Consider the following 9,516-nt stretch of genomic DNA (forward strand, 5'->3'; position numbering starts at 1 on the left):
TGAATTCTGACCAAATGTGAGTCATCAGAGAAAGATAGTCCGATACTGCGCATTGGCCACTAGAGGGCACCAAGAGCGCCAAAGTGTTGCTGGAAGCCCTGCAGAATGAAGACCCCCTAAAAGAAGGAAGACTTTGGTTTGGCCTGCAGATTCCCCTTCAGAAAACAAGCAGCATATGAGGCCATCTGTAGGATCTGGCAGAGCAGCAAAAGGCATCTAGACGTGTTTGTGGAAACGAATCAGAACGAAATTCATCTGCATCTTTCTGATGCTGTTGTGGGTTCAGAGTGCATCTCTATGCATCTAAATGAGGGACATTATACAAGAACTTTGGAATCGTCTCACTGTTTACCTAAACTATTGTGTGTCTTTAACACACACACACACACATCACGGCTCTATGTAAAACACTTTGTAGTGTCAAAAGTCTAAATTTCAGGTTTCAGCTTGCACCAAGTGGCACTTCTGTCCTTCCCTCCAGTGGACCTGCAGATACTGCTATCCAAATAAATCATCCCATTGCTAGAGAAAAAGCAGAAAGAATGAACAAAAGAAAAAAAGAAGGAAGGGAGAGGTGAGGGAGGAAAGGGATGGAGGGAGGGAAGAAAGGAAGGAAGGGGAGGGAAAACAAGAAGGAAAGAGGAAGATAGAAAAGAAGAAAGGAGGGAAGAAACGCTAGAAGAATTCTTGGTCAAGATGGCTCTCTGATAAGTTTAGTCTCAGATTCCCAGATCCACCAGAAAGAAAACAGGCAGGATTTGGTAAGAATCATTTTCTACAGGGGGTAAGTGCTGAAAACCGTGGCTGTCCTTGATTCTCTGAATTGTGCTGTAAAACACTGCTTCCTAAACTTCAGTCACTTGGTAATGCCAGGTGCTAGGTAGAAGCCTGGACTCTCGGTGTCTGAGCACAGTGTGAGTCCTGCTCCTGGGGTGGGAGCAGGGAGCCTGGGAACTCAGTCAAGGAAAAGTCCTGCGTCTCCCAAGGCTCCCTGGGCTGCCATAGTCCAGCCATGTAACTGTGAGGTTATAAGCTTGGGGAGAAACATGGAGGTCTTCATGAGCATGGTGGTCCAACAATTGGTATCCTACCCAAATTCCTATGTTGGAACCTAATACCCAATGTGACCATATGAAGAGGTGGGGTCTTAGGGAAGTGATTAAGTCATGAGGGTTCCACACTTATAAATAGAATTAGTGTCTTATAAAAGAGGCTCAAGTGGAGCTCCCCAGTCCCTTTCTCCATGCGAGGGTGCAGCCACAAGGTGTTACCTGTGAACCCCTCACCAGACTGCTGGTGTTTTGTTCTTGGACTTCCAAGCCTCCAGAACTATGAGTAGTAAATCTACATTATTTCTAAGTACCTGGTTTGTGATATTTTGTTATAGCAGACTAAGACAACAAGGGAAGCCAAAGCAAAAAAACGAATTTGACCCTGAGAGATTTTCAGAGTTGAAGTGGCCTTTATGCTGAGTCCTCAAGAGGAGTTAGGAACTCTCCAGATGAAGAAACCCCAGGGCCAGAACTAAAAGAAGGCTGGAGTAGATGTTGATAAGAGTTAGGACAAGACAGGGAGGGAGATGAAGTCACAGAAACTGACTTCAGAAACTGATCCTGAGCCTTGAGTGTAATCCAAGGAAGCTGAGCTCTCTGCAGAGGCAGTGGGAGACCTGGATACATTTTCAGCAAAGGGATGGCAGCCCTAGACAGACGTTTTGAATAAATACTATCACACTGATGAAAGTGCTGAAGAGGAATGGTGCTGTTAGGTGGACTCGCTGAGGGAGGTGAGATGGAAAGTCAGGGAGGCTGCAGAGGGAGGGGCAGTTAGCCATTAAAGAGTAGCAGGAGGCAGAAGAGCAGAAGAGGCGCCTGGAGATGAGGGTGACCTGGGGCAGGTGATGACAGTGGGGATGGAGAAGGAGGATACTCTGAAAGGACTGAGCAGGACTTGAACTTGTGTGAATTCTGAATCCTGACCTTCACCACACCAGAAATCTTTCACCTCCAAGACATTTATTGAGCACTTACTGTATGCCATATGCTGGGAATCTGGCCCTGAGGCCGAGGGCTGAGACATGGGTAAGGAAGTGAGCCAGAGGGGCACAACACTTAAGGAGGTGTCTGTTCTCAGAGCTGTGCAAGTGTGGGATCAGCCCTTGAGAGTGAGCGCCTCCTTAAATATTGTGCTCCAGGGTCCTTGTTGGCCTCATCCCAACAAGACCAAGTGGTTGCTGTCGTGGAACTTGTGTTCTAATAGTCTTCACAGACAGCAGACAAATGAGTGATTAAGTGACTATAGATAGTAATGATAACTCTCAAGAAGGTAGCGAGATAAGGTGAGTGTTTGTGAGGCAGGCCCTGTACCATGCTAGGGAACTGGGGGTGCATTCTTATTGTGAAGGGGGTGGGCACCAGATGACATGACTTGGTTTCCACCTGTGTATTGGTCTATTTTTTTTATTATGATTATAGCAAAACACTGGAGGTAGGTTACTTTATAAAGAAAATAAGTTTATTTAGCTCACAATGGTGGAGGTTGTAAGTCCAAACAGTATGGCACAGGCCCTAGTGAATGAACTCCTGGGCTGCATCACACCTGGGAGGACCTTGCATGTGTCTCTGTCTGTGTGGTCTCTCTCTCTCTCTCTCTCTCTCTCTCTCTCTCTCTCTCTCCTTATAAAGACACCAACATTCCAACACAGGGCTCAGCCTAATGATCTAATCTAATACAGTCACAGTGGTCACACCACTAAACACCATAGTCACAGTCAGTATCTAACTCTTCATGCCATTAACATCAGGCTTTGGGGATTGAACTCCTGCTTGAGTCTGGGGAATGACCACGTCCACACCACACCAACCTCTTCATATGTGAAGAAAGGGTTGAAAGAGGCAGAAGTTTGGAGACCGTGGAGAAAGTCATCACTATCGTCCAGGCAAGAGAGTTTGATGGCTTGGGCTGGGTGGTGGCCTCGACATGGGAGAGAGTAGATGGGTTTGGGGACCCTTTTAAGATAGAACCAGTGGGATCCAGTATTGGAGCGGATATTGGGAGAAAAGGCAGGCGGTGCCCACAGACCAGAGTGTGCCTCTTAAAGCATAAATTTCCTGGTGAGGAGGGATGCATAGCAGGAAGTTGGATAATGGTTAACAAAACATAGCTAAATAGGAAGAATAAGTTCTAACGCCCTATAGCACAGTGGGGTGATGCAGGTTCAAAGGTTATTTATTCTATGAATAACTAGCAAAGGGAGCGCAGAGCCTCCAAGAACAAGGACAAGGAGATGGAAATGCTCACATCCTGGTTTGACTGGTGCACGCTCTATGTGCATATTGAAAGACCACTCTGAGCTCTACGTACAATTGTTATGTATTAATCAAAACTTTAAAAAATGTTTAAGGAGATGGAAATGCTAATTACCCTGACTTGATCACGGCACATTGTGTACATGAATCTAATTTTCACACTGAGTCCTGTAAGTATATTTCACACAGTATACTTAGTGTGTATGCAGTATATATTACACGGTGCTCCATAATTAAAATCATAATTATAATAAATAAATTTTTTAAAAGTACAAACTCCTAACATCTGCTGGTTCTGTTCTACTTTGCCATCTACCTTCTGGCTGAGGAAGCTGACGTAAGACCTTAACATATGGTCCAAAGTGGCTTTTCCTGTCAGCACCCCAAGGCCATCTTGGGTCAGGATGGCCAAGAGATTCATGGACAAGTAGTTGAAGGGCATTCCAGAAGCTTCCTGGGGATGGAAAGAACTCCTCAAAACCCTTTATTAATGAGAAATTTCTTTCCATGATGGAGCGGGAGTCTTGAAAGCCCACAGAGCTTCCTCACCATGAGGCTGGGAATATCCCACTGGGAGTGGGAGAGGGGAGAGAATCCATTTCCCTGAGGGCTCAGGGCTGTGAAGCGTGAAAGAAAAAAGCCCAAGAACAAGAAACAAAACAAAATAATCTCCTCTGAGCTTTATGCTCAATAGTGTGTGGACCCGACAGGAAATGTCAACCCCGAGTGGAGGGGCATCATATGACTTTAAGGGACCTGGCCTCAAAGGCAGTTCCCACCCCGGCTTCCACACATGAGGACAGTGCCCTGTGTCCTGGGTCTGGCTTTCCTGTTGCAGTGGCCTGGCCGAGGATTAGCGGGCCTGGGGCCAGGTCAGGGTGGGAACTTAGCCTCCCCCATCTCTCTTAGGATAAGTAAACAACTAGGCAAGGACAGAGGCCAAGGGCATTAAATCCCAATTATCGACTCGTCTTAAATACTTCCTGTGAAGACAATTTGTCATTGACATACTTAATTACACTCTTGACCAATATTTTCCAGATGTGGGGATTTTTGCTAAAAAAAAAAGAGAAAGAGAAAGAAAATCCCAAGCCAGATGTGTTTCATATTTTTTAAGATGGCTGAGGCAAACCTTTGGGGGAGTGAGGAGCAGAATAGCTTCAGGCTCCAAAATCATAGCTAAGAGGACCAAGAAACAGAACCTATTGACCTTGGGGTCTTGCAACAGAAACGCACTTCAGCAGCAAAGGCAAAGCATTGCTGAGGGGCTGTGATTGAAGCCATGGGCTTCCGTGTCCTATAAATGTGGAGTGGCCTTGAGGCAGAGAGGAGCCTTCAGTCCATTTTGCCTGTGTGAGCAACTGAGGGGGAGGCCGTGTGAGCTGGGGGAGGGGGTTAGTCAGCTTTTGAACCCATGTCCCCAGGTCCTAGAGAGGAACAAGAAAATCAGCAACAGGAGCACAACGCCTGAAGGTTCTTACACTTTGAAGACAGTGCCATCTTTATAAAGTTCTTCTCCACAGTTACCCAGGACTGTGACTAGAGTGAGGCCAGCAAATTGTGCCTGAAACTTGGTATTTCAGGAGGTGCTCAGCCTCAGGTGCTGAGCGTGTATTTGGTGGGCCTGGAGAACCAGTACCTCCTTAACTGTTGCAACTTCAGTGATGCCTATGCCTGGCTGTAGGGCTGGCTCTACATTGTCACAATCTTGTCCTCTTTTGGAACTCAGTTAGATTTTTCCAGTACTCCTAACTGGCATACCTTCTCCTGTCCATCTGTCTATCTGTCCTCTACCATGGCACAGAGAGATCTTACTAAAGGCTAAATTCCGTCCAGCCACCATGATGCAGGACGGTCTCAAGAGCTCCTAGTGACGTTGGTGACAAGGTCAAGCTTCCCAGCTGGACAGTCAAGATCTTCTGTTGTGGGCCATGCTGAGCTGGCTGTCTGCCTTCTCCCCTTCACCCCGCAGTCCTGCTCACCCCTGTTGCAGCCACAGGGCAGTCCCTCTATCCATTTTTCCCATGAGCTTGGCCATCCTCCTGGCATCTTTCTCTCTGGGCTCAGTGGATTCCCTCTTCCTGGAATCTCCTGCATCCTCCCTCTCCCTTCTCTTACTCTGCCCTGCCATGACTCCTTAATCAGGGATACAAGGGCCATCCTCACTAGGCTTCTCAGTCCCTGTAGATGCACTCCTGATCCATAGTGTCTACACTGCACCCCACACCTAGGCTCTTACAGGACCCACAATGTCTGACTTAATTACCGGACTGCTGCTGCCCACTGCCCACCCCACAGCGGAGGACTAGAGGACTGCCATGTTCCCTTCTTCTTATGGTTTTATTGACATATAGTTATCGTACATATTTATTTAGTACTTTGATACATGTAAATATTTTGTAATGATCAAATCAGGGTAATTAGAATATCCACCACCTCAAACATTCATCATTTCTTTGAGGTAAAACTATTCGATGTATTATAAATTAATGTTTCTGGAAAATGATCATATATCAGTATATGAATGTCTCTTTATGTGCAAGGGTTCAGTTTACCCAAAATAATCATCTCTCCTGAAACTAAAAAGAAAAAAAGACTGAAATTCCCTCTTCTAGCTATCTTGATATATACTTACACATATACTTGTAAAATATCGCAGGACACCATTGGCTCCTACCTGTAATCCTAGCTACCCAGGAGGCAGAAATCAGGAGGATCATGGTTTGAAGCCAGCCTGGGCAAATAGTTCTTGAGACCCTATTTCAAAAAAACCCATCACACAGAAAAAGGACTGATGGAGTGATTCAAGGTGAAGGCCCTGAGTTCAAAACTCAGTACCGTAAAAAAAATGTTTTATATCACTAGCCATAAGGGAAATAAAAACTACAGTGAGATACATCTCATCCCAATTGCAATGACTATTATATAAAAATAACAAAAAAATACAATTGCTGGCCAGGATGTGGAGGAAAAGTCACTTACACAGTGGCGTTGGGAAGGAAATGAGTGCAGCCATTATGGAGAACAGTTACGTGTTTCTCCTCACACTAAAAGTAGATCTACCCTAGGATCCAACAGTCCCACCCTGTGTACTTGTCCAGTGGATCTGGTACCAGCAAAGCAATGAGATACCTGTGCACCATGTGCATGTCAGCACTCCTCACCATAGCCAAGATGTGAGATTGGCCATGCTCCCTCCTTATTTCCCCACAGTTGTGCAGTCCAGGCAGTAAGCATGAATTGTTGGTTGGGTAAGTGAGATAACTGAGGTGGGCACTCACTGTGTTCCACAGAGGAGAACAGGGGCTGGTCCCAAGGGGCTGGCACATTCAAAGCCCACTGGGAGCAGTGGGAGCTGTAAAGCACAGGGCAGAGGGCACTGCAGTGCCCAGTATAAACAGTGCAGCAGGATTGATCCCCGAAAGCAAGATGGTAAAATTTCATTAGCCAGGGACTCGAGGTGATTGAAACTTAGTGCATACAAGCCAAAGCAAACCCACCCGTGGGTCATCCCCAAACCAGGGCCACCAGCCTGGACCTCTGCCTTAGATGCTGAGTGACTGGGTCACACCCCCAAGGTGAGATCTTCCTCCCACTCTTCATCCAATGCTGTCTACACATCCGCTGTCCCCATGATCCTACAACAGGGACAAGGAGGTGGTGTTCAGGTAAGGGAGAGGAGTGGGGTCCCTCCTAGAAGCTCACATTCTCTTTCCCTAACTGAGTTACAGGCTCATTTGCCTCCTCTGTGTTGTGGCTCTTGCAGTGTGTGGACACTGAAATTTACGAAGTGCAGAGAGGGATGGGGATGCAAAGAGTGGCCGTCAGCACAAGAATGTCCTTTAGTGCTTGCACCGTGACATGCTGTAGGCTGCGACATTTCTATCTCCTTTGTACCATCTTTCTTTGATTGCCACAATCCTGGTTTGGTCATGTAGAAGTGACAACTTTGTCACTACACAGTAGAGGGGTGGCAAATCAGTTGTCTTCTTTCTTTGGCTGAGCCCCATCCGAGGAGTGTATGTATATGTGTGTTTATTTAAACAGCAATCCCTACTCGAATTGTTGACCTGAACAACAGATAGTCAGAGTAGAATCAGAAGACCTGGGTTCTAATCTTTTCTTCAATGTCTTTTTTCTTTTTTATTGTTGTGCTGGGAGTACAATATATCAAATACATCAAACTGAATTCACCCCTTCCATCATTCTCCTTTATCTACCTTCCCACATTTCTGGAGCAGTTTCAACAGGTCTCATTTTTCCATTTCCATACATGTGTGCCCAGTATTTGCACCATATTCACCCTCCACACTCTCCCCACCTCCTCCTGCCTCCCAGTGGTACCAGCCTCCCAGGACAGGACCTGTTCCATCCTCCTGTTCTCCGATTTTGCAAAAGAAAAAAATGGACATTGTTGTTAAGATAGCTTCCCAGGGAGTTTCCTTGTGACATTTCCATGTACACATGCATTACAACTGGGTTCAAATCATGATGACAGTCCCTTACTTGATTCAGACCTTGAATGCTTTCCCTTAGCTCAGTGTAAGCTGTGTTTAGAAGTGGTTCTGTGCATGGCATGGTTTTATTTGAAAGGCACTGCCTACAGTTATCCATCTGTATCCATGGGGATTGGCTTCAAGCCCTGATGGATACACAAAACTCAGGGATGCTCTAGTCTTGCACGTAAAGCAGCGTAATGTTTTCGTGTGTAGCTCACACATATCCTCCTGGGTAATTCATCTCCAGAGTCTTACAATACCTCACACAATGAAGTATTATGTAAACAGTGGGTATACCCTACTATTTCAGGAGTAACAACAAGAGAAAAGTCTTTATGTGATAAATACAGATGCAGTGTTTTGATCCCATGTTGGTTGAATCTGGGATATGGAGAGCCAACTCCATGCCTGGCATGGTGTGCATTTTCACTGGTGTATACTACACCGCTGTCCAGTACACCACAATAGGCCCGTTCTCCTGTCCATGGACCTTTGTGCTCTTACCAAACTTGCTGTTGCGAACTATTCTGCGAGGAACATCTTGGGTACATCTCGTGACTTTCTTTTCTCTTGGATACATTTCTGTATAACACAACTGTAACCCAACCACACCCTTCTACACAGTCAAACACCACACGTAGGTGCTTCAGTCAACAATGGAACAATGTCGGTCCCCAAAAACTTCCATCACCTACAGACTCCTTAGCCCTCCCAGCCACACACTGCAATGCATTCCTTATGTGTTTGTGAACTTGTTGGTGTAAACGAAGCTGGTGCACCGTCAGGGTAGCAATGCGATTGCTGCTGGGTGCACAATACTCGCTAATGATAATAAGTGATCGTTACTGGCTTATGTATCTACTATCTCATCCTTTTTTTCATTATTTTAGAGCCTTCCCCTCTTTATTAAAGCAACTTTATTGGAAAACAATATACCATGTTGATCTGGCAGCAGCCTCCTGTCTTGCAGGCTTCACTTTCTTTTGTATTTGGTTTAATTTCGTGTTCAACATAGCCCTACGAGCAATAGGTATACACTACACATGTACCTCATACAGCTTAAGTGTGCAGTTGCTATACAATACAGCCTGGGTTGTGTGAGTATTCTCCATGGTGCTGGACGGTGTCAAAAATCACCCAATGACACATTGCTCAGAACAGGTCCCTGAGTGATGGGCAGACTGTATATGAATGCTTATTCAAAGTGCTAATGACGGTATGACCAGGTTAGAGACAGACCCGGTTCAAGAGGAGGATCAGAGCCTTGGGAGTCCTCCCTGTGCCAGGTGGGGATTCAGGGGGCATGGCACAATGACTAGCAAGAGTGGTTAGAAGCATTTCAAGGCTGGGTGCCAGGTTGCACACCTGTACCCCACTTACTTAGGAGGCTGTAGATAGAAGAACTGAGGTCTGAGGTCAGCCCCAGGCAAAAATGCAAGAGCCTACCTGAAAAATAACTAAAGCAGAAAAGGGCTGGGGGGTTTGGCTCACATGGTAGAGCACCTGCCTAGCAAGCACTTAGGCCCTGAGTTCAAAACCCTAGTACTGTCAAAAAAAAACACTGGTATGTTTGTATAATTTGTGCACTGTAATGGAGCTGCAGGCTAATGAAATATGTGTTTTCCACTCGACAAGGCATTACCAAGCTTTCAAAAGTGTTGTGTTAATTTATACTCCCACCAACATGGTGGCAGACTCCCATGGACTTG

Source organism: Castor canadensis, chromosome 16, assembly GCF_047511655.1.
Source record: "Castor canadensis chromosome 16, mCasCan1.hap1v2, whole genome shotgun sequence".
Classification (NCBI taxonomy): Eukaryota; Metazoa; Chordata; class Mammalia; order Rodentia; family Castoridae; genus Castor; species Castor canadensis.